The 24,836-nt window shown below is 42.0% G+C and overlaps 1 protein-coding gene and 1 long non-coding RNA gene across 2 annotated transcripts in view; both read right to left on the reverse strand.

Annotated features, from left to right (window-relative positions):
* Positions 1-21,624, reverse strand: part of LOC139078730 (uncharacterized) — a 45,590-nt gene extending 23,966 nt beyond the window's left edge. The window contains exon 1 of the long non-coding RNA XR_011531760.1: positions 21,536-21,624. This is a non-coding gene — a long non-coding RNA (uncharacterized lncRNA). The remainder of the gene's footprint in view (positions 1-21,535) is intronic.
* The window catches only part of PGM5 (phosphoglucomutase 5), a 168,014-nt gene that overhangs the window by 100,592 nt on the left and 42,586 nt on the right, over positions 1-24,836 (reverse strand). The window lies entirely within an intron of this gene.

Consider the following 24,836-nt stretch of genomic DNA (forward strand, 5'->3'; position numbering starts at 1 on the left):
AAAAAAAAAAAAAAAAGAAAACAGTTTCTGGGCTAGTGTAGGTGAAACTTTTGCCAATTTTTAATGATCAATATACTTCTTTAAATAATTTAAAGAGTTTTCAACAGTAAATTTAATTTAAAAATAGAACTAGAGTAGCATAGAGGGGTTTTACACACCAAATAACAACAATAATAAACATTGTTGAGAACCAGATGTTTCTTTTTAATTTGAAAGTGAAAATCAGGAAAATGTGAATCCTAGTCTGCTTTCCATACAAATTCATCTTGATCCCAGTTGTAGAAAGTCACTTTGGGCATCCCTTGTCACTTTTTGTCTCCTGGCTTTACTGACGGTGATGGTTAACACGTTATTAACCAATAAAAATTGATAAGGTGTTATCATACTGTTTGACCAATGAACACAATCGCTTCAGGACGGTTTCCCTCCCACACGCCAAGCAGAAAATCATTTACTCAGAACGTCCAGCACTGACCTATTCTGGACTAAAGATGTTTCTGGAATTTAGGTCTCTTAACTCCAAAATAGGACAATGCTTAGGACAGGATTTGATGCAAACCTAACATCCTCTGAGAGGACTCTCTTGATTTTTCTCTCCATTATGTATATTAAAGAATATAATATCAAATATATATACATGTGTATGTAAAATTCCAAGTCCGCTTCCTCCAAGACGCATGGACAATGGACAACCTCCACAACACCCCATTACCAGCAACAGCACCTTGGAATCGTCATGCCTCTAACTCTCACTCTCTGTCCTCCTTTCATGGTGGATCGTCTGTTATGACATCACCAACCAGATGGGACATTTTCACTATGAGCCTTGCCTGCCATCTTTTGAAAACAATTCAGCTATCTGGATGTTTCTTCCATGTCATCAAGGGAATTGCCTCTCCTTCCTTCCTCTTGCTCTCTCTTTTTTTCACTGCTGTAGAAGTTTTGATAACTCTGGCTTGTTCCTAAGCTTGTCCTTTTGCCTCCTGAAGGGCAGAAAACAGAGATGAGGTGACCTGGACTAGAAAGAGCATACAGAAAAATCCTCAAAAAAGATCTCCCATTATAATTCTCAAATTAAGTATTTATTTGGAATAAGAAACTTCATGTTTTTAATGAATAGCTAGAGACTTACATCACATTTGCCTTGCTAGAAATTTGTTTAATCACATAATTACATTAATTTCAGATACAGAAGGAAAAAGGTCAATTTCAGACGTCAAAAGACAGGTTTGAGTAGGGAGGGCAACTTGAAGTCATAGTGTCAGATTTTAGAAAAGATCTTTAAAATCGGATAGTTCAGCCTCTCTCCTAATAGAAAATCTCTCCTGTAAAATCTCTGACAGAGTTAACTAGCTTCTTCAGGGTTTCAGAACTTGCTTTTGATTCCTTTACAGAGCAGCATTAATAATTAAAGATTCTCTTCTATCGAGTCAAGTTTTGTCTCTCCTCTAAAACTTTTACCAGTATCTGCCCTCGGATTAAATACAGAATAAACTCAGTGCTTTTCCGCTTAATGGCTTAGGTTAAGATTTCTCCCAAGCGGTTCTCAAGGAACCCTAGCGCTCTAAGAGATGTTAATGGGTGCACCTGGGTTGAGGGTTCTTTGCTCAAATAAGTTTGGGAAAGACTGCACTTTGTAGCCCTCTGTGGGAGAATCACAGCGACCTGTTAAAGGCAGTGAAAAGCTTTAAAAAAACCCTATTCTATCTTTATGTCATCCTTTTTCTAACTTACTTTGTCTGTGGAATCCTTCTGCCTTGTTTTGAAACAGCCATTAACATTTCTCATGAGTAGCGTTCTGAGAAATGCTTAATGGGAAATGCAAAGCTGAGTCTTTTCTTTTCTATGCTAAACACCTCAGGTTTTGTCAACAGCTCATCAGAGGAAAAATTTTCAGATACTTCATCATCCGTGTTCATCACGAGGGCAAGGGTGTCTGAAGGGCAGATGTAGGAAGGGAGGAGAAGTTCAGAAATGAATGTAGTAGAGAAAATGGCCTCACAGTGCATCTACTTATTTTGTCAAGGGACATGGTGGCAGTGACATCTGGATGGGTTTGAAAGTAAAACTCAGCCTCCTCAAATGCAGCCCAGTCTTCCCCAGCTGGGTTCATTCTTTCTCCCTAATGCTGTCCTGTTTCCCTATGCAGCCCCCGCTCGTCCCATGGCAAGGAGACAAAAAGGAGGTGGAGTTATGTATGTGCACACCACACTTTTCCCACTCAAAATGTGGTATAGTATTTATGGTTATCTCTTATTATTTATGGGATGCTAAGGGGTCTTCAAGGACCTCAGCCCCCAAAAAGAAGAAAGAGAGCGAGAAATGGCGTGCCTGAAACTGTTATCACTTCCCATATCATCCCTGACGTAAATCATGACTATGCAGAGCTCTTGGGTCCTGCTCCTTACAGCATTCTCCCTTCCAAGCAGCTCTGCCACCCTAGGATGTCTACTGTGCTAAATTCAGATCATTTTGTGTTCTTTTATATTTTTGCCTTTGCAGAATGTTTTTAGCCTATTACTTCATGTGCTAATTTATTTTATTTCCTTTAATTATCTCATCTACATGTTTACTTTTTTTCACTTTCCTAAATGGGGAAGAGGGAGCCCCAGAGCATGGAGAGAATCTTGAAGATCAGTTGCACTAACAAGTGGGGGGTGGAGGGGAGCTCAACTCCAACTCAGTAATCTCATTCAATCCCTCCCAATAATGTAACGAAACATGAACAAAACTCGAGTCTTTGCTATGCAAATAGAGTTTCGAGACAATTCCTCTAGACCCCTTCTGAAAAGATTCTCATCCTGGAACCCCCTTATATAGACATTTTGGAGCTAATTACTGTATTAAATATTTTATCAAGTCATCAAATCATTTTATTGTCATTGGGGATTTTTCCTCTTACTTGCTCTGTCAGAAGTGAGGAGAATTGCAGTGAGTTCTCTCATTACTATAGAGTTTCCAAGAAAATTTATTGTACATTTAAGAATCATTTCTTTATATACATTGGTGCTGATATTTGATACATAACTATTCACAGAAGTTATAAAAAATCAATAAAAATGACTTCCATTGCTTGATTTACTTTGGTTTCTGCTTTTCTTTCTTCTTTTGCTCATGATTTTTTATATATCTTTGCCTACTTTTTACTTTTAACCATTTAAACTCCATCTGAGAGCCTCTGTCTTTTGTCATGATATTTTAATTCATTTACGTTTATAATTTATACATAGACACAAAGCAGGCACTGCCTTCTGTCATCTGCCCTGTACTTTCTGTACTTTATTCTTCCTTGCTAATTCTGTTGACTGATATAGGGACTCAATTTTATTGCTTTGATTTTCCTCAGAGATTTGGCAGGAATGAATCCCATTGTTAATTCAATTTGTGGTTTATTCATTCAACCATATATTTGTTGAGTACTTATAATATGCAGATAGTGGACAACCTGCTTTAAACTTCAAAAAAAGTTGTAATCAGAGTGCAATGTTTTAAAATAAAGTTAGGAGTAATTTTACTTACCCACTGATACTTTAAAAAGTTGGCATTTTAATCATTTACTCAACAGCCTTTTTTGCTCATTTTCATTTTAATATGAACAATGTAAAGTTAAAACTCATCACTTGACTCTTATGCATGTTCTGAACCTCAGTACAGATGTTTTTAAGTCTTTCCACAGATGTAACTGAAATGTTAAGATCTGAGAGACAAAAAGGCAAATGTGGAACTGCGACATTTCCAATCCTTTGACTAACTTTCTAACATCCAAAGAATTCTTAACAAGCTCTTTCAACTGCCTTTTGGAATTGAAAGCCTATTAATCATCTAGTACAATGCAGGCATTTAAAATCATCCCTGACTCCTCCATGATTGAGAACTTGGGAAATTACATCCTATCCTTAACTTTACAAAGACAAACAATGACTCAAATAAGATAAGACACGTAGTAAAACTCAGAATTAACCACATGTAAATGTAATATTAATGAACCCAGATTGAGATCACAGTCTCACTCAATATGGTTTCTGTAAAAGCAAGCTTGCGTTTCTATTTCATTCATGTTTATTGCATGATGATAATGATCTTATCCCATTTTATAGATCCATGCTGGGACCTGGCAAACTCAGGCACTATAAAACATCTGGTTGGTTACTCTAAGTTTTAAAAAAGGATTTTAGGGAGGAAAACCTTTGTTATCCAAATTTTCAAAAATCTGCTCCAGAATACTAGATCCCAATCTCTGCTAAACTGCTTATTTTAATTAAGCCCTCAAGCAGATTCACAGTAATTCAAAACATAGTTACTCTGTTTTAAAATAGAGTGACCAAATTTATAGACCCATAAGTTTGCTAAACATTTGTTAAAAATCCTATATCATCTTTCTTCTCTACGAATTGCTGGTACCCATGTCTTAATCTAATATCCATCTATGAAGCAAACATCTTGTATCAGACAGAGTCCAGTCAAGAAAGAAAAATCAGCTCTATGTATTTCAAACAGAAGGAATTTAATATGGAGAATCTGTCACCCAGGAGATGGAAGAGGAAGCAACTAAACAGAAAAGAGGAAGACCACTCAGAGACCTGCAACATCAGGAAATGGCCACAACCTCCAGGGCTGCAGGGACAACAAGAGGAGCCCAAATGCTGGTGCCATCCAACAGGAACTAGCTCCACACCTCTGGGGTGAGAGAGGAAGAGGGCCACAGACAGGGCCTAGGGAATGTAGCTCTCTGAGATACAGGACAGAGAAGGAGAAGGGCAGTGAATGGATCTAAGTGCAGAAGTGAAAATGACCAGAACACATCTAACCTCATACTTGTCACACTATGTACCCTGACACAGACACAAGTACCCACACGCGCATGTACACACACCACTTTATTCATTCATCTATCTTTCCTCAGGCTTGCCTTCCAGAGAAGAAACCATCCATGGCCAAAGCATAAATCCTAAGTTCATATTACTTCTTTCAAAGCTTCTATGATCATCACAATACCTTACACTTCTACAACACTTCACTGTTTCACAGCACATTCAAAACCATCCATGCATTTTTATTTTAGTTTTCACAATGACCACATGAGGCAATTCATATATTAACATCCTCAATTTACAAACAAGGAAATTCCGACAGATTAAGGTATCTAACTCATGCATCAGAGAGTCAGGTCCAAAATCATGGATTTTTTAGGCACCAAGACCAGACTTTATGTTCTTTATGTCCTACCTACTGGTGAATGCCTGAAGGTCACAGCTGTGCAAAGTAAGATCTCTAAGCTCTAAGTCACCACATCTGGCCATAGACTAATAAATGAGGCTATACTAAATTAATCACAGGCAATAGTCAGCCTCTCTCAATCCACTATATGCTTCAAATTACCCATTTTAAGAAAAATTCATCACATCCATAATTTTATGGTGCACAACAGCTTACAAAGTGTCTCTCCATTTCATCTAATAATATTCCTGAAATAGATCAAAGTAACTACCCCATATTAAACTTGCATGCATTGTGAGTGAATAAACTCAAGGTCAGTGGGACCACTTTTTTATTCCTCATAGATAACATGAACTTGTGGCCTACTGCATGAATTCAAATAGGTCAGTTTCCTTTATTTGTACTCAAGATCACAATTAGAGGACTTTTCTTCCGATGTGACCTATTTCTGACTATTTTCCAAACCCACAGGATCAGAGACAACAAAGCAGCTCTAACTCTGTGTCTGGAATCCACCACACCTCAGAGGCTTGCCACTGGAAGCAACACAACTCTGGGTCTTCAGAGCCCCAGAGTGAGGGCTGGGCTGGGTCTGCCACCAGTACAGCAGGAATAGCCAATCCCATTAAATAGCTAGGATTCCTCCTGAAGTATATTTGCATAAAGGGCTTCAAGGCAATTTGATTCAGTCTGCAAGCAGTGACAGCTCCAGCCACTGGGGTCCAGGCACTTTGCACGCATTTGGCAACTCTCCTTGGAGGGGACTACAGATCAAAGGCAGCCACACCACTCAGTAGGGAGCATCACAGCCTGATTGGCCTCTGATTGATTGTAACAGGCAGTCGTCAGCGGCACTAGCGCTCAGCAGAATGGAGAGGATTTCTCAACAACATTAGGTCCTCACAGAATTCTCATGAGAGGGGAGAGGACCATCTCAAAAGAGACATAAAGCCTGCCCTAGTTATGACACCGAAAATTCTCTCATTTCTACCATGAAAATGTTCTGTTTGGGCTCTGAGAATATGCAGAGGGCAAGCTTCCCTATGCATGACTGACATTTCCAGACTGGAAGCATTTAAATGCAAAGTAAAAAAAGTGATAGATACCAGTTTCTATGAAATGCTGCTAAGCAAAGGTAAGTGTCAGAGGAGATGATGTGCAGAGGAGCTGTGGGCGCCTCCTCGGTCTTCCTTCCTCTCCCAGCACGGCTTCTCCCACCTCAGCTTCAAGACTCTGGCTGAAGCCACGTCTCACCAGGCACATCTCCACCCCCAACCAACTCTCCCCAACCAGGATTCTGTTCTCCTTCCAGACACCTGGCTGCTGGTGGAGACGGAGGAGGAGGAGCAAAGCTGAGGTCCGGGAGCTAATCGTTAAATCTATTTGTGTTGTGCTGTTTGGCCCATAAACTGTGCAGTGATGGGTACTCCACATATTTACTGAAGGTTAGCAGCAGGCTCGGAGCTTTAAAACTTAAAAAAAACTCAGACATTATCTTCTGCTCACTTTGTTGTCTCTCAGACAACTGAATGTACACGTCATAGGGCCTGTATCTCCCTCTTAAGTAAAAAATAATATGCTATGGAATTGAGATCAGTTGTGTTCCATTAAATCAAACTGATTTCATCAGATTTCTTGAATCTGATTTTTCTATCAAAATCCCAAAGCAGGGGCCAGCCCAGTGGCGCAGGGGTTAAGTTTGCATGCTCTGCTTCAGTAGCCCAGGGTTCGCCAGTTCAGATCCTGGGTGAGGACCTACGCACTGCTTATCAAGCCATGCTGTGGGAGGCATCCCACATATAAAGTAGAGGAAGATGGGCACGGATGTTAGCTCAGGCCAGTCTTCCTCAGCAAAAAGAGGAAGGTTGGCAGCAGATATTAGCTCAGGGCTAATCTCCTCACAAAAAAAAAAATCCCAAAGTAAAAGCTTATTTCTACATATACATCTAGGAGAGGGGGGCACCTGTTAAAAGTAAGTAAAAGTTACAACCATTGTAACACAGGCCACCTGATCCTACCACATTCTCTTTTTTCAATCGATGCTAAAGCCCACATAAGCTTGGTTCCTCACACAGTATCATTTTCCCCTCTGAACTTCATCTCCCAACACCTCCTTCCTCCCTCTGACTCTGACCTCCAAACCCAGAGGCTCTGGGGTGGTTGGAGGGGGTTCAGGCAAGTGCCCTGGCAAGAGGGGTCCTGGGGGGAAGGAGGAAAGGAATCTGACCAGGGTGTTGGCCATGCCCCACCCCACCACACATACTCCCCACCACAGCCTGCTGATAAAACTGACTCCCCTGGGCTCAGACAGGATTAAGTGAGCTGCCACCAGAGGCGCAGCCCCTCGCAGAGCGGGCCAGTTAAGACCTGTGAGTCCTCTCGACAAAGAGCAAGGCAAGGTGAGAAAAACAGCAGCAGCCAATGGTGGCCACTGCGGGGCCGAGTTTCCTTCTTTCTTGAACACAAAGCATCCTTTCTCCCATGGCCCTTGCCATTTAGGACAAGCTATCAGTGACAGGGTCTGATTTCCAAAGCGCTTCTCTCTCACACCCTCAGCGCTACAGGATGAACTAAAAGGTCTGTGAGCTAAAAATAATATCACTTGGGGGCTGGCCCCGTGGCCGAGTGGTTAAGTTTGCGCGCTCCGCTGCAGGCGGCCCAGTGTTTCGTTGGTTCGAATCCTGGGCGCGAACATGGCACTGCTCATCAGACCACGCTGAGGCAGCGTCCCACATGCCACAACTAGAAGAACCCACAACGAAGAATACACAACTATGTACCGGGGGGCTTTGGGGAGAAAAAAGGAAAAAAAAATAAAAAAATAAAAAAAAAAAAAAAAAAAAAAAAAATAATATCACTTGTCTGCAGAGCTGAGCACAGGCGCCGATTCGGGTTCAGAGCCCAGGATGCCTTTGTCTAAGCCGAAGCACAGTGGGAGGCGACAGAAACCCCACGGGGAAAATTCTCAGGGTACTCCTTCCTCCGAGTTCACAGAGGAAAATAAGAAAGCATTCCAGTTGGTTTGCCCAGTGAAATGCGGGACTTGGGTTTGGCGGGCAGACGGGACCTCTGTAGTTCATATGAGCTTGAGGTGCCTTTGGTCAGTGAGCAAACAACATAGGGGATCCTGCAAGCAGGTGTGTACAAGACAAGTGTCATCCAGGGATGTGTTAGAGAGAAAGACAAAGTGGAGAGAGAGGCCCTCGGTGACCCCAAGAAGAACAGCTCTGGCTCTTGTCAGGGCAGAAACAGAGCAAAAGGAGAGATCAAAGGAAGGAGAATGAAATTCCCTGCTCCCTGGAGGTATCAGAGAGGGCTTGGCAACCATGAGCCTCAAGTGAAGGGTAAGGCAGGCAGGGAACAGTTGCTGCCGGAGCTTTCCATAACACAGAAAGCGAAATTTAAGTACCCAAGCAGCCAGCGGCAGGGAAGAGAAATGGTCCAACTGAGGCAGAATGAAGAGGTTTTTCCTGCCTCCCTCCAAGGTCTGGGATATGCCACCATAGCCTGGAAAATGTGGGTGGCAACACACAAGAAAAATCTTTTATGACAACCTGGAAAAGAAGTCCTCAGCGGCCACAGCTGACGTTAATAGGTTTTGAAGACAGGTGTCTACTCAGATTTTAGTAGCATTTATACGCTTTCTAGCCTCTTCTTGCTTGATTAGGTATAGAGTGGACTCTTTTCCAGCACTCATTTCATTTCTCAAAACAACTTTGTGGTTAAAAATGCCTATCCTATATTTTGGATATTGCCATGAATGATGGAAATGAGAGGACGTGATCAATGTTCAATGAAATGGATCATCCAAGGCACTCAATCAAAATTTTCCAGGGGCGGAGATGGAGGACAAGCATTTCACTCTTCCTCCCGGGCCCGGGAGAGCACGCTCCCTTGTTCTCTGACTCTCTCTGCTTCTTCTCTAAGGTCCCCCGGGTCCGGCAGAGATCTAGGAGTCAGTGAAGAGCTTCACGGGGACTTACCACGTGCTTCTCAGCAGGATCAGCTTGAAAGTTGAAGGCACAGCCCACTGTCAATGAAGGGAGTCCAAACACAGTTCTGTCACTATGTCTCACTGTTTTTTGACAAGGAAACCTTATTGCATGGGACCTTCTGCTAAACCCAGTTTAAAAGCTGCACCTACTTCATCCACCTTTGCTGCAGACAGTATAGAGACACCCAGCAGGCCTGTATCCCGTCAAGAGGGTAGTTATCTTATCAGGATGGAGAACCTAGCAAGAGGATGGTGTACTCATTGGACCTGAGCTTGCCCGGTCTTCACACCTCCCATTGGTATTTGATCCTGACTTTCCAGCCAACCTGTTGAACCCCATGAGGAAAGAAAGAATCTGTCAACATTCAGAGCTGAGGAGGAAATAGCATTTGCAAGATAAAATTCCCTTTGTGCTAGATGTATGTTTTACTAGCTTTATCGTGTCTTTCTTCAACAGAGTTGCACAGCAGTTGATTTCGTAAAATAACAAAATCACACATAATCATGATAGCTAGAAATACCTCCTTTGAGATTTCCTGCTTAAAGGAGCCCAAGATACAGCCCTGGAGGTGGGCACATTTTTGAGTTATCCCACTGTAATTGTGTAAAGTTTCTCTGTGCATCTTAATTTTCTTATTACCTACTTTTCATAAGGCAGGCATAAATAATTGGACCTGCACACTTAGGGAAAATTGTTGGGGCTTTAAAATATATCAACACCAAATGAGAAGAAAGAGAATAAATACATCTGATGTCTAGTCTGGGTTCCCTAGGAGTAGACTTGAATCATGTAACAAAGATTCAAGTGCACCTAACTGGTCTGTGGGGAGAGGAAGGGAGTGGAGAAAGCATGGGTAGGGAGAAGGGAAGTAAGACAAGGATGGAGAAAAAGCTCTCGAAACCTAGTCCTGCATGGATGCTCTGGGAACCTGTGAAAACACAGGCCTCAAGATCCCACTGAGGGGCAAGGGAGCTGAGAAATCTACACACCAACTGTCATGAGGCTCTTGCAAGGGAATCCCAACAGAGCCACCCATAAGTCCTGTGTGGATGCCCTTGGACTCAAAGCATTTCATCTAATATTTAATTTTCTCTTACTATTTCAGGGGTTTTGCTGTTTGTTTGTTTTTGTAGCTGGCAGGAAGTTATTGGCTAACCAACAATCAGATAGGCAGAGCATCTGTGGAAGGAATTCCTCAGATCCTACATCTCCCCATAAGCACACGCAATTTATTTCAGATCTGACAGTAATTCCACTCACTTTGAATTTAGAAAACATTCAGTACACACCAGCCCACATCTGCATCGGCCAGTGCTATGGTCTGAACGTTTCTGTCCCCCCACCAAATTCATATGTTGAAATCCCAACGTCCAACGTGATGGTAATAGGAAGCAGGACCTCCAGGAGGTGCTTAGGTCATGAGCATGGATTAGTGTTCCTATAAAGAGACCAGAGAGCTCTCTAGCCCCTCCACCATGTGATGATACAATGAGAAGTCTACAGACTGAAAGAAGGCCCCCACCCAATCATGCTGGCACCCTGATCTCGGACTTGCAGCCTCCAGAACTGAGAGAAATAAATTTCTGTTGTTTATAAGCCACCCAATCTGTCATGCTATCTTACAGCAGCCAACACAGACTAAGACAGCCAATCATTTTAAAATCCCGAGAACAATACTGACTTCTTCTGTAATAGTTTCTGGATCCCAGAAAACACAATTTCTATTCTGAAAGAGGATGGGATTCATTCAACTAAGTTTAATTCAACAAAAATATATCTATGTATGATCGGCCTAAAATACTATTTAAAGCATGAAAGAGAGAGATTTGAAAATAAAACCACATTCTCTGCCTTAAATTTATAATCAAGGACTGAGGCAGAAATGTACAAAAATACGATAAAACAAGGCATGCTCTAATTACTAAAAGCATAAACAGAGTGCTCTGCACCACCAAGAAGGAATCAATTAATTCCAACCAGGTGACAATGAAGGAAATTTTATGGAGAAATGAATCTGAGTTGTGTGCCAAGTCAGTTCCCCTCCCAAACAGCAACTTCTTTCCCCATAGTCAAGGCCACAGCTTCAGCTGCCCACATTCCTATGGCTCAAGGGATCCCTCCAGGTTCCAGGCAGTTCTCTGAATCCCCCTGACTGTGGTCAGGTGTGCCCCGTTCCAATCCTGAAGCTCTCACCTGAATTCCCTTGCTGGTCTCTGCCCTGTTGGATGCTCACCTGCCAGCCTTTGACTGTGGGGTTTCCCTGAACACTGGCCCTGAGAACATGCACCTCCTTTCCTCTCCCTGATGGCTGTAAGCATATCCCACACTGCCTGGAGCTCAGCTGGGTCTCCAGGTCTTCAGACTTCAGTCTGGCCCAGGTTTTCCATCTGCATGTGAGGAGCAACTGGATAGTAGACAGCCCTAGGTCTTGAATGACTGGCAAATAAGTGGACAAGAGTCACAAGGAAGTTGCAGGGAATGTGGGAAGGTCCAGAGAAGAATTGGCTCCCCATTACAAGAAGAATCAGGTCCCAGCACACAACATCTTGACCCTCCTTTATCCAGGCCCTTGGCCGCTCTTTCAGCATCATTCCCTACCATTGTCTTATTATGTGGACCTCCATGAGTCCTGCAACAAATGCTCCAGAAAGATCACGCTTGCCAATCTCTTCATGTGCCTTGATAATTTATGCCTCACACCCTTTTACTGACTACTGACCACTGCCAAGCATGTCCTTCCAATTCTCCTTCTTGTCCAGCAAACAAACTCCTATTCTCCAAACCTTCTATTCAATCTTCAACACACCCTCCAAGTACCTCCTCCTTTCTGAAGTCTTGTCTGCCCCGCATCCTCCAATCTTAAGCAAAGTTGATTCCTCACTTTTTTCTGTCACCAATGTACCTTGTAATCATTATTTCTGTAATTACAGTTTACTCGTCTGTACCTCCTCCTGGGCTTTGAGATGCTCTGAGGCAGAGAGTGTGACTTATCATTTGAAGTGTGACTTGTGGACCTGCCCTCCATACTGTATACGTTACCCGCCCCAGAGCAGCACGGACACCAGCCTGACCAGGGCAGATGATGTTGGTAAAGAGAAAAGAAGTGAGTCTGTGCACATGGAATGAGTCCAACATCTGGAGCACATATGCATTCAAGTCGATAGGTAGGAAGCAGGAGGAAGAGAGGAGAAAGTAATCCGCTGAAGATCTTTTCATTGTCTCTCACTTGGACCCACTGCCAGAGTCAATGAAAAACAGTCTGGAATCTCCTGGACTTATCTTAGCTGGTGGTGTCAGTGGACTCCCATGATACAATAAATGGCCTTTCCAATTTCTTTTGTTTGATCAATCTACCCGATACCAGAATGGGTGAAAAAGGACCTTGACTTTATCTGAAGGTGATTGCGTTTTTCTTTTGAGGACATCAGCTCCTGTGTCCCTTTATTAGTTGTTCACAAGGCCTAGGATATAGTGGGCACTAAAATTTTTTAAATGATCATGGAGGGAATGTGAGCGCAGTACTACAAATCTACACTTCATATTTTATTAGCAGGGTAATAATTTTTAAGTGATTAGTATCACAGATGCCCTGATATAATAAGAGCCCTTTGAATTCCTTGAATTCTCCAGAAGCAAATTCTAAGTGTCAGATACCAACTTCACGTTTGGAATATGAGGAATGAGGCAGTTCTCCCTGCAAATCAATTCCACGATGCTGAAGCAGAGCGTCTTTAACTGATTCTAGGTCGTGAATCTGATGGTGGGAAGAGGACGCAGATATGCCTTAAGGGGTAGAAGACAATCACTAAGGTTGTGCGAGTGGGTGTGAGTCTGTGTGTTTGCACACTTGTTTCCCAGATACGTTGATACCCTCAGGGAGAATCTTCCTCCACAGGGAGCCATTCTTACTCGTGAGAGAGGTTGTGGTGGGAGAATTAAGGTTGAGAAGTGCACCCTCACCATGGAACCTCAGAATGGAACTGTGCTAAGAGAGAGAGAAAACATAAAGGGAAAGAGAGAGAGAGAGAAATGAAGAGCGAGCCAGACAGGTTTATAAAGAAAATGGCTCCCTTTAAATAAGAAATTGCCCCAGGATACTCTCAAATAAGGCTGCTTGTGTGTCCGTATTTTGACAAACGGGAGCACATTGTGCTGCCTGTCCAAACAGCTTCCATCTCGGCCCAGCCCTGGCTTGAGAAATGAAAGCCACCCAGAAACAACAGGTTTCCTACCGCATGGCTTGTGTTGATGTTGGAGCAGATTAAAGCAGATGTTTCCTGTCGAACTGTGAATCTGTCCCCAAAGAACACATCAGCATCCTCCATCTCTTCAAGCCACACATAAGACCAGGGGCCTCCATGCGACTGGATTTCTCCTTAACCCCACGGTTCCATTTGCTGGGTCAGTTATCCCTAAATAACTTAACGTGCTCTGGAATACTGTGTTCTTCTCATAAATGGAACATGGCACATAGTTTTATAAAAGGAAGAAACTATTAAGTAAATAGCCCCTGAGGCAATTAGAGGAAATATAGTCTCTGAGAGGTGGCTGCCATGACCAGTGGACACTCTCGGCTTAAAAATACCTAACATATTTTGGGGGGTGGTGACCCCAAGCATGAGCCCTGGGAGGACGGAGAAATTCCCTGGAAATGGGTGCCATCAACAAAGGGTGATTTCGTCAGTTAAGGAAAACCCAGCCACTCAAGAAGAACATTTGGCAACTCCTCAACAGAACACTTGCCTATTTTAGGAGAAAACACTGAGTAAACAGAATGTAGGAAATATTGGCGTGTGATATTTATCAGATACACACTGGAAATGTCTGCTAACACTACGATTCTCAGCTAAGATATCAAGAAGCATAGTATGTGTAAGGTTCACTTCTGGTTGCCAGAAATGCTCTGATTTAGAAAAAGTGTTTTCAACAAGCAGTTCAGTAAAATTGAAGATTTAGAGGGAGGAAAAAATAAGGTTGCCTTTGTTATTACGTAATAATAACAGCTAATATTCATTGAGTGCTTATTCTGTGCTGATCACTTTACAGGTATTATCCCATTTGAGTTGCGTGACAATGAGGTTAAGTACTCTAATTCTCATTTGATGGACAAGAAAACAGGCACAGAGAGGTTAGGTAACTTCCCTACATTTACACAGCTAAGTAACGGTAGATCTCACACTAGAACTCAAGTCTTTGCAAATGTAAAGTTCATAATCTTTTTTTTTTTCCCCTGAGGAAGACTCACCCTGAGCTAACATCTGTGGCCAATCTTCCTCTATTTTGTATGTAAGCTGCCACCACAGCATAACCAATGAGTGTTGTAGGTCGACACCCAGGAACCAAACCTGGGCTGCCGAAGCAGAGTGCACTGAACTTAACCACTAGGTCACTGGACAGACCCTAAAGCTCATACTCTTTACCAGCATATTGGAACACTTTTTACTCACAATGGATGGTTTGTTCAAAGTGTTTTCTCTTTTCCTGACCTGACTCATCCCTGCTTATCACACTGAGCAACTATTATGGTCAAAGCATTATACTCAGATTAAAAAACAAAGATAAAGAATAAAATGTGGTCCCTGTTCTCAAGGAGTTTATTCAAGGGCTTCCCATGACAAACATTCATACGTAACCTAAGAGAATAAAGTTCCATGACAGCCACAACTCCTGATCCTGATCCAGGCCAACGTAAGCTGTTTCCTCTCAGCGTCCTCATGGCCCCTATTATGGCATTCCTCACATTGTATTGTAAGTGTTGCTCAGGATACCCTCCTCTCTCACTAAATCATAAATTTTTTTGAGGGTAAGCATGAATTGTATTCACTTACAACACTATCTGACCCAGAGAAGGTATTTAATAAATGTTGATTGATGAGTAAGTAAACAAACTGTAATAAGGAAGTGATGTCAGAGGCAATGGTATTCTCAGGGAAACAGCTATAACTCTAGGATGTTCTTTAATGGTGGGCCAACAATTTAAGTGAATTAGCAGGTACTGACAGTTGCCCACCCAAACTCGTTCGCACTGATTTCCTCAGTAACAGAACCATGACTTTATTTTTTATCTTCAGCAAAGGTGAACATACCACAGAACAAGACAAATACTGCATCGGATGGCTTCTGGAAAAGTTTTGTTGACTTTAAAAAGACACACAAATAAAAGGCAGTCCTTTTTCTTCCATAAGACTATGTCATATGTGGGGGAAATAGCTAGAATTGCTGAAGCCTTTCCATGAGGAAAGCTCACCGAAGACAAAAACCACACCCAGAGGATGACTGAACCTGGCACCCTAACAACGAGGCTGAGAAATGACTTAGCCCCGCCTCGGAGCCACCTGTTTCTAGACATTTTAATATGCGAAATACATCTTTCCCTTATTGTTTATGTCATTTGAAGTTCAAGTTTCTATTACTTGCAACTAAAAAGCACCTTGCTCCCCTCCCTAAAACCTTGCTCCCCAAGCTTTGTTGCCATAGCCTAACTCCATAGGCAAGGACTGGTGTTACCTCAGTGGGTTCCTCCCAGTCTGAGCATCCATTTACTTATTTATAAAATGAGGGAAATAATACTTTTCTCATTAGCTTGTGAGTTGCCATATCTCATATCTTTTCTCTGGAAATATTCCTGCTTTTCCTCCTCATCATTATTAATAACATCATCATCATTTATATCATCATCCTAGGTTCTTTAGTCTAAAGAAAAGAAGAACAGATTTTCAGCATGTCAACGATTAGAGAAAATAATGTTTTATATTGGCATAGACTACAATATTCTACACAATATTTAGGACATCATCTAAACCTATGTCAGAGACTGCTAGTTGTCCCTCTATAACCATTCTCCCCTTCTTTCTTAGTAAGAAAACTCCTAATTTCGAGCTGTGCCCATGGCCATTCAAAGTGAAGACTCCATTTTTCAGCTTCCCTTGCTAGGCATGGCCATATCACTAAGTTCTGGACAGTAGGACATAAGCAAAAGCATCAGCTGTCCTCTTCCAAGAATCTCTTCAAAAGATAGATAGTGTACCCATCTATGCTCTTCCCTTTGCCCTTCTTTATCCTTTGCTCCAGTGGCTGCCTAAAGTCAGATATGGTGGCTGGAGCTCCCACTCTACTGAAACATGAGAGAAAGGGCTACACCCAAAGGAGGCAGAGCAATGAGCTTGATGGAATGTGGGACCCTGGAAGCTCTGTGGAAGAGAGCCACTGTACCAGCCCTGAGTACTTCTCTTCTGGATGGGGAGAGACAGGCTTTGTGAAGCGATGAGAATTAGCGGTAAAGTCAGATGTACCAACACACTCACATACTCATATCTCCTTTTCTTATTTTTTTTTCTACTGAACCTCTGTGAGATCTCCTTCTAGTCAGCCCCATCCTAGCTCAATGTCATGCTCGCCCAGAACCACAACCCATGCTCTGGTCTCTGACCTACTCTGGAAGCTGACCCTCAGATGGAAGTTTCCTCTACAAATTCAAACGGCCTTGTCCGAATCAGCTCTCATTCTCAAATTTCTCAAGCTCCTGGCACCTGCTTTGATAAGATTCATGTAAACAATCCCCATTTGGGGAGGAATATTTGCCCTTCCACCTCCCAAGTCCCTCCCTAGAGCACCAGAGGAAGTGGCAAATGGCTTTGCAGATAAAGGCGCTACAGAGGAGCATATGACTTTTTTTTAAAGTCATTACAAAAGCATGAAAATCATAGAATAATCATTACAACATTGAACAATCATTACAACAATAAGTTAGGACTGAGATGCTGTTAAGAAAGGAAGTAGCTAGTGTTACATTAGTAACAAAGAAAGCTATTTTTGTGAATGTCTCATCCCCACACTTGGGTGTATCACAGAGCAGTTCATTTGGTCATGGTGTCTCTTTCATTTTACTTTTTTACCTTTTGGCTGAACTTCTGAACAGATTACGAAATGAACAAGCGCTTACAATATGCATACAAATCACCTTACATGTTTTAACGGGATCTGTAGACAATGCAAAGTCAAAATCCTATCATCAGAATTAGTGGTAGGGAAAAAAGCTTGAGCTCTGTATGGGGTTTAATGATTTGGGCCATCACATAGACAGACACAGGTGTGTTTTAAAAGAAAAAAAGAAACCCTATGTTTTCCTAGAAAGACAATTTTTCTAAAGAGATAGGGCTCCCAGGGTCCAATCCGTGTTCCAGGGAAGCTTTGATACAGGGAACAAAGAACTGCTAACCTGTAACAACTTGAAAGAATATTAATAAAAAGGCAAAAGATTAAAAGGCAATGGATTCTGGCTTCCTAATTGAAAGGTTCCATATACATATAAAAAATGAGCTAGAGAAAATTAATAGTCACTACTTACAAGACAATCTGAGAAACTATCAACGCAAAGATTTGAGGTTCACAGAGCAGTCTCGTAAAAGCTTTGTTGTACTGTGAAATGTGAGGGACTCATAGCAAAGAGCACCACCCAATTACTATTACTACATGGGGAATACAGGATCTAAGTGTAGCCACTGGTTAAGATTTAGTCTTAGTTCGTTAGTGTGGAAGAATCCACTGTCCATCCTTGAGTTTGCTTTCTATAAAATTCCATCATCATGATAACAATAGCCAACCTTGATTGAGCTTGCACCTTGAACTGGCACTGCTCTAAGAATTGTCCATACATTATCTCATTTCATCCTCAGTGAGAAGGGTGCTGTTATTATCCTCATTTAGCAGAGGAGACCCTGGTTAGGGAACCAGCCCAAGGTCAGAGCCAGAGAGCAGAGCAGTCAGAATTCAAACCAAGGTAGTCGGAATGTAGAGGGCAATGAAAGTCAGAGAATACAGCGTCCCATCTTATGCATGAGCTCGTTTGAGTACACTGGCAGGAATAAATGTTTGCACTCCTTAACCTATGTTCTCTCTCTCCCTCCCACTCCTAAATATAGGTAGTAGAATCTGTGCAAGGCAATCTGTACCTACAACGTCATCATGATTTGAAAACATTCTCCAAGTCTGTCATTAACATACAGATTGAAGTCATGAACCTGAGTCTAGCAGAATACCTTACACAGAGAATACTAATAAATTTTGTTAACAACGAGGTTTGACAGAGGAAGAAAGGAGGTGGAAGAGAAGATAAACTCCAGCAGTGATATCCAGAACCTAGCAGTGTGCCTGGCACACAGTAAGTGCTGAAAAAATGTTTTTTGAAAAATGACAAAGTGGAAGGTAGGTAAGGAGAGAGGGAGGGAATAAAGGAAGAAAAACTAAGGAAGGAAGCGAGGAAGAAAAGAGGGAGAGGACAAGAGAGATGGAGGAAGAGAGAGATGGGGGAAGAAAAAGAGAAAAAAGGGAAGGAAGGAAGGAGCAGAGCAGAGAGGATGGGAAAGAAGGACAGAAGAATTCATGAGCATACGCAAGGATCACAGGCAAGCATCATTCTAATTCTAGAACCATTGTCAGTTATTGGTGTTCCCTCGGCCCCTGGCCCCATAAGACATTAACTATAACCCTGCTCAGGACAAGCCTAGCATGTTATCTTTAGCTTGCAGGAAACCACAGAGAGGACGGAGGAGACGGCTGAACAACACCAGTGAAAACGGGTTAAAGGCAATATGGCAGTCTGACTGGACCCAACATAGACTGCGCAGATCATTATACACTCCTTGTAAGACATCACCATGCTACATAACACACCTTCTGGCGCCATGACAGTTTACAACTGCCATGGCAATGGCAGCATATCACCAAATAAGGAAAGAAAAGAGGTGGCACCCTATTCCCCCCAAAAGCCTGCCCAGTTCTCTGAACAATTGTGAATATTCCTCCCCTTCATTACTCTGACCCCTTATAATAGCTGCTTAATCGCCCCAGGAGCTAAGAAGCTGATTTGTGAACATGTTCCACTTCTCCATTCTTTGGCCGTTGAATAAAGCTTGAGCTATTGAACACTCAGGTTCCATCTCCTTTCAAAGTTGTGACACCAAACAGAGGAAGAACCCCAAGAGGAGGGGCAAGAGACCCTTCTTTGGGTCTCTCCTGGTTGGGGAGAGAGTTCAATTGGTAACAATTGGTAAGTAAGCAGAGGATTTGCAGGGGTAGGAGGAGGTAACAACCTGGAGTTCTTACCTAGGTCCTGAATCCTCCATCCAGAACTGCACCCCAATGCCCTCACCTAACTCACATCCCTCTGCCATCTATTGGGTCCCAAGTTGCTGAAGTTACTTCTTCTGGAAGGAGAAAAGAAAGATCTTGTTTTGGAGAAAAACTGAATCCACACTAGGTCATTTGGTTTGGGAAGGAATGACCATCCTCCCAGCTCTACCTAATAGGGGGAAGGGGCTTAAGACTTTCAGCCTACCCCATCCCTCATGGCGTCGTGAGTCAATGGGTCAGAGACGGTACAAACTCTAACGGAAGTCAAGACTGAAGGAGGTGTTTTCAGTTGCTTCTTTCCAAAAAGACTTTGTCTCTCATCCTCATAGACAACGAAGTGTAAGAGAGTGAGTTCTGGAAATCTTGCAGACATTTGCTCTCCCAAAGGGTGTCTGGAGAGACAGAGGTAGGGAGCCCAAGGGTGAGAGTGACACCTTCTATGGCAGACCAGAGAGGGAATATCCTGGTCAAATGGTAGTATCATTTGAGCTACTGGATCAAGGTTCACCTGAGGCCAACTCTACTTCAGTTATGTGGGCCAACACATTCCTTTTATTATTTAGGCCCCATTTCAGGTAGTTTTCTCTCATTTGCAGCACAAAGATCCTGACTCATACAGTCTCTCTGTTAGTCCTGGATAGAAAGCTTGCATTCTTAAACACAGGTGCCAACTTACCAAAGAGATTTCCTCCATGTTAGAACACAAACCACTGATGCAAAGGGGAACTCTAAAAGAACACGGAATTCCAAATGACAAAACTGAAACCTCAGCCAGAAACCTGATCAGAGATGAGAGGAATGGGTCCCCAGGTCTGGAGTCCACCCTCACCTGTGTAGGCCATATAGACAGGAGCTGACAAAGTTTGCATTATTTTTCCTAAGCATGGACATGTTATCACCAACTCTAACATATTATCTACTAAAGGAACGCATTGTATTTAATCAGTATCTTTTGTTTCTGGTCATCAGTGCTGTCTGTCTGAGATTAAAAACTCTTATAAAGAAGGGATTATATCTGCTTAACCCACTTTACACAGAAGGTAACACAGAAAACATGCTGAAACCTGAGACATATTTTGTTGTGCAGCCACTGCTGATGATCTTACTCCTTCAAGCAGATTCTGAGGCAAGGGTATAAAATGTAAACCTTTCCTTCGACCCCACTGACATTTTCCTGGAAGTCTTAAGTTAAAGCCAGGAACTGCTTCTTCCAAAGCTTTATTAAACAGTAATGATGTCCAAGGTCAAAATTATAAGACATCTTGGAGTTGAAGTTACTTATGCTTGTCTAAGGTCATCCACAACCTTTGGGCCACATAGGTTCCCACACACACACACGAACTCACACAAATTACTTTCACTCAAGGAAAAACCAGAACGTTTGCCTTCTCTCAACAATAGGGAACAGTAAAGAAATTATGAGACTTGGAACCAAACAATCCAGCACCAGTCTTAACTGCTTCCTTTTTGATGGGTGACCTTGGGCAAGTTACTGAACCTCTCAACATCATATTTTTACTACAAAAAGTCAATGATCATGCCTGACTCAAACACTTCTGAGGGTTCGTGTGAAAATCGAAGATGACACTGTAATAGAGTTCACTGTCGATGAAAACGCATTCACTCTCTCTCTCTTTGCTGAGCAGGCAAACATTTGGGGCACCTTCTTGATTCACCCTGTGCATCCTTCTTAAATACTATTCTTCCCTGAGCCTGATGGTAAAGTGAAATCGATGATATTTAGCAACTGTGTAAGCAATCTTCCAACAGGCCCAGCTCAACACTCCCCTATGAGGTTGGGGTTTAAAATCTATTCTAAAACTTTTTTTGTGTGAGAGTTACAAAATTCATTTCAAAATATAAAGCACACACAACAAGTACATGCTCTTTCACTCCAGAAGGATCTTCAGACCTAAAATGATTTACCATTATCTTCCTTCACTTAAAAGCACTGTCAAGCGCCAAGTTTCCCTGCAGCCTTGACAAAGCCTACAGTTCAGAGTTACACTGGGCTGCCCTATCTTCCTTCTTTTATGCCACCAAGAAATTTGACTAATGACCTTGAAATCGTAGAACTTTCAACTCTAAATGTAAGTCTTTTTCCAGACAAGATTATAGATACTATACTGACGTTCTAGTTCACCACAGAGAAGGAGGCAGTGGACAGTGATTCCCAAGGCCACTCAACTCACCTGAACCCAGCCAGGGTTTACTGACGGTCTGGTAAATGCGAGCCTCGATCCTGGGGACAAGAGTCGTTCAAGGAGGGTGATGATTCTGGACCTCAATCATAAAGACCAAGAGAGGTGCTTTGTTTTGTTTTCAAATAAATAGGATTTGATTATTTTTATCACTTCTATCAAGGTATAATTTACATAAAGTAAAATTCACCAATTTTAAGTGTACAGTTCCATGAGTCTTGACATATAGACAGATAGACAGACAGACAGTTGTGTAACTACCACCATCATCAACATATACAACATTTTTATCAGCCCATAAAGGGTTGCCTCATGCCTCTTTGCAGTAACAAATGGGATTGATTTTTAAATTGCGTAACTATTTTAAGTGACAAAAAAAGGGAGGAGGTCATTTAACCAAACAGACCCTCCAAAAACCAAATTTGAGACTATAAATAAAGGTGGGCCATGAAGTCAACGTTCCCACTAGAAAGCAACCGCACGCCACTTAGTATAAGCTCTGCACCGGACGGCACTGAAAGCCCTGTTTAAAATGGTCTTTAATCCCCATCAGCCAGGGTGGTGGTAAGGGGCTTCTTTCAGTACTGGCCAAATCTACCAAAAATCAAAATTACTTGCCAAAGTCCAAGGAGTGCCAGCCAGTGGAAGGGCTGAGAATAGGATGCTGGACCCCTGCAACAATGACTACACCTTTCTAGAGACAGGACCAAAGAGTGGCATACAGTCCTTGCAAATGTCATGGGCAAGAGAGAGTTGCTTTCTAAAAATGGTCTGTCTTTCAATTCATATGGGAGGGTGACGATGACTACATATTTTGGAACTCAGATCACTGAATGCTCACCCCAAATTGCTTTTCTGACCAATTCAGATAGCAGAAATCCAAGATGGCTCTGAACAACTGAACAAAAGATGGTTTATCCAACATCTCCAAAACTCTTGCAGCTTCTAGTCTTAAATGTTAACACTTTATTTCTCTCACATTAGCCAACTAATTCATAAATGCTGTCTAATAAATATAGGCATGAAACCACTTTCTCAACAGATATCAACTCTTAGAAACACTGAGGAGCCCGCTTGAGTCATTGTCAGCATCCTTTCCAGTAGATGAACACGAAAGCACAGAGGAAGGCAGCGCTAGGCATCCCCTAAATGTCCCAGGAAGAATCCATTCCTCAGCCTACTTAGTAGAGCCAGGAATAAAGAATCCTGAGGTTTAAGTTCAGGCTGTGGGAGTTTTTAGTTATTGACTAGGAAATAATTGCCATGTGGTTGCTTCTTTTTATCTCATCTTGATTAGGTTATAATCAATACCCACATATCATTGCTAAAATTCAGACTCACTACAAACTTATCTAAATGTAAATGAAAACCATAAGTCAGGCACAGTTCTATTACACCCAAAGAAGACTGTGCAATGATACATCATTCATCTTCTTCTCATCTTTCAGGTATACCAGCTGCAACCAGGTGATGGCACCGACAAATTTATTTTGTACAAAAGTCAACAGAAGCATGTTGGTAGTTCATAGTGGTTAACCTTTAGAATTATGTGATTAGATCTGTCAAGTTCTAGTTACTTTTTCTCCCAAATAAAAGGTATCCAAAAAGGGAAGAAATCTCATCCATTCGTTTACTAAGTGTTTATTGAGAACATATTCTGTGTCAGGCATTGGATAAAACCTTTGCCTTTGGGGGGCTCACAGTACACTGGGAAACAGACAAGTACATGTTTTCAACATCTGTGACAACTGTGAAGAGTAAATTCCAAATGCTGCTTTGGGGTGCAGAGAACATGATATCAGAGGAGTACTTACTGAGAAGGTGATCCTTGACTCAAGCCTTGAAAGATAAGGAAGAACAAAGTAGGATGGGGTGAGGCAAAGGAAGAGAGCAGCATGTGCGAAGCACAGCAGTGTGAGAGGCCAGTGAATTTTGGAACTGTAAGCAGCACAAGACATCTAGAGGGCAGGGGAAAAACGTAGGCAAGAGTGAGGTGTTCATAGTCAGCAGATGATGCATGTTTTAGAATCAGGAGATAGGATCACATTCTGTGGGCTTTTGAAGCCACCAAGAGATTTTAAGCAAAGGAGGGAGGTGCATGGCTTTCTGCCTTAGAACAATTGCCCTTGAGGTGGTCCAGGATGTGGAATGAAGAAGAGGAGATCTGGAGGCAGAGAGGCCAGTTCATTGACTATTGCAATAGTCCAAGCAAAAGATTATGAGAACCTGAATGAGGAAAGTAAAAGTAGAAATGGAGAGGAAGGAATGATTCAGGAAGCATTTAAGAGAATTTTCTAACAGGACCCAGTGACTAATGGTACATTGGGAATGAGGGAGAAGTAGAAGTCTAGGATTACTCCAAGGTTTGTGATTTGAGTGATTGGTGATTCACCCAGATAATAAACACAAAAAAGTACAATTTTTAGGGAAAATCAAAAAAGTGGCTATTTAAGCATACTAAATTTGAGTTGTCTGTAACAGAGCTGTCTAGTGACAGGAATTTGGATATAGAACTCGGGGGTAAAATTTTGTCTGAAGAAAAAAGATGAAAATTTGAAGTGCCTAAAATTGACAAGAGCCTAATATCTAGAATACATAATGAACTCCTGTAAATCCATCAAAAATAAGCAGCGGAACCTTAAACAGAAAAATGGGCAAAGGACAGGAACAGGCAACTAATAAAAGGAAAGCCCCAAATCTCTTAAGCATACAAAGAGATGCTCAACAGTAACAGGAGAAATGAAACATCAATACAGCAATTGTATATTACTCTCTATCTATTGCACTGGGGGAAAAGTAGAAAGCTAAACAACATAAAGCATTGACCTAGATTTGAAGATGCAGCAACTTGTCAGGGAAGCAGACTAAGGAAGGCATTCTAGAGCGCAATCTTAACAGTATTTGGTCAAATTTGGTCAAATTAAGTATAGACACTTCCTCTGACCCAAAACTTCTGCTTGTGGATACATATCTCAAAGAAATTCTCACACAAATTCCAAGAGGCACTATGCAGCTCTATTCATTGTGGCGGGCAGTAAGAGGCAGCCTGAGCTTTCATGGCTGAGGGAATAGAGAGGTGAAACGTCATGGATGCACACGATGGACAACTATGCAGCAGTTAGAAGCAACATACCAGACACACACACAGAGCAATTGAGAGGATCTTAACACATAGTCTTTGGTGGAAAAAAGTAAGAAACTAAATACAATCTATTACACAGTGCTAGTCACAATAATTTAAAATACTTGCAAACAGGAACCCTCATACACTGCTGGTGGGAATGCAAACTGG

Source organism: Equus przewalskii, chromosome 22, assembly GCF_037783145.1.
Source record: "Equus przewalskii isolate Varuska chromosome 22, EquPr2, whole genome shotgun sequence".
Taxonomy (NCBI): Eukaryota; Metazoa; Chordata; class Mammalia; order Perissodactyla; family Equidae; genus Equus; species Equus przewalskii.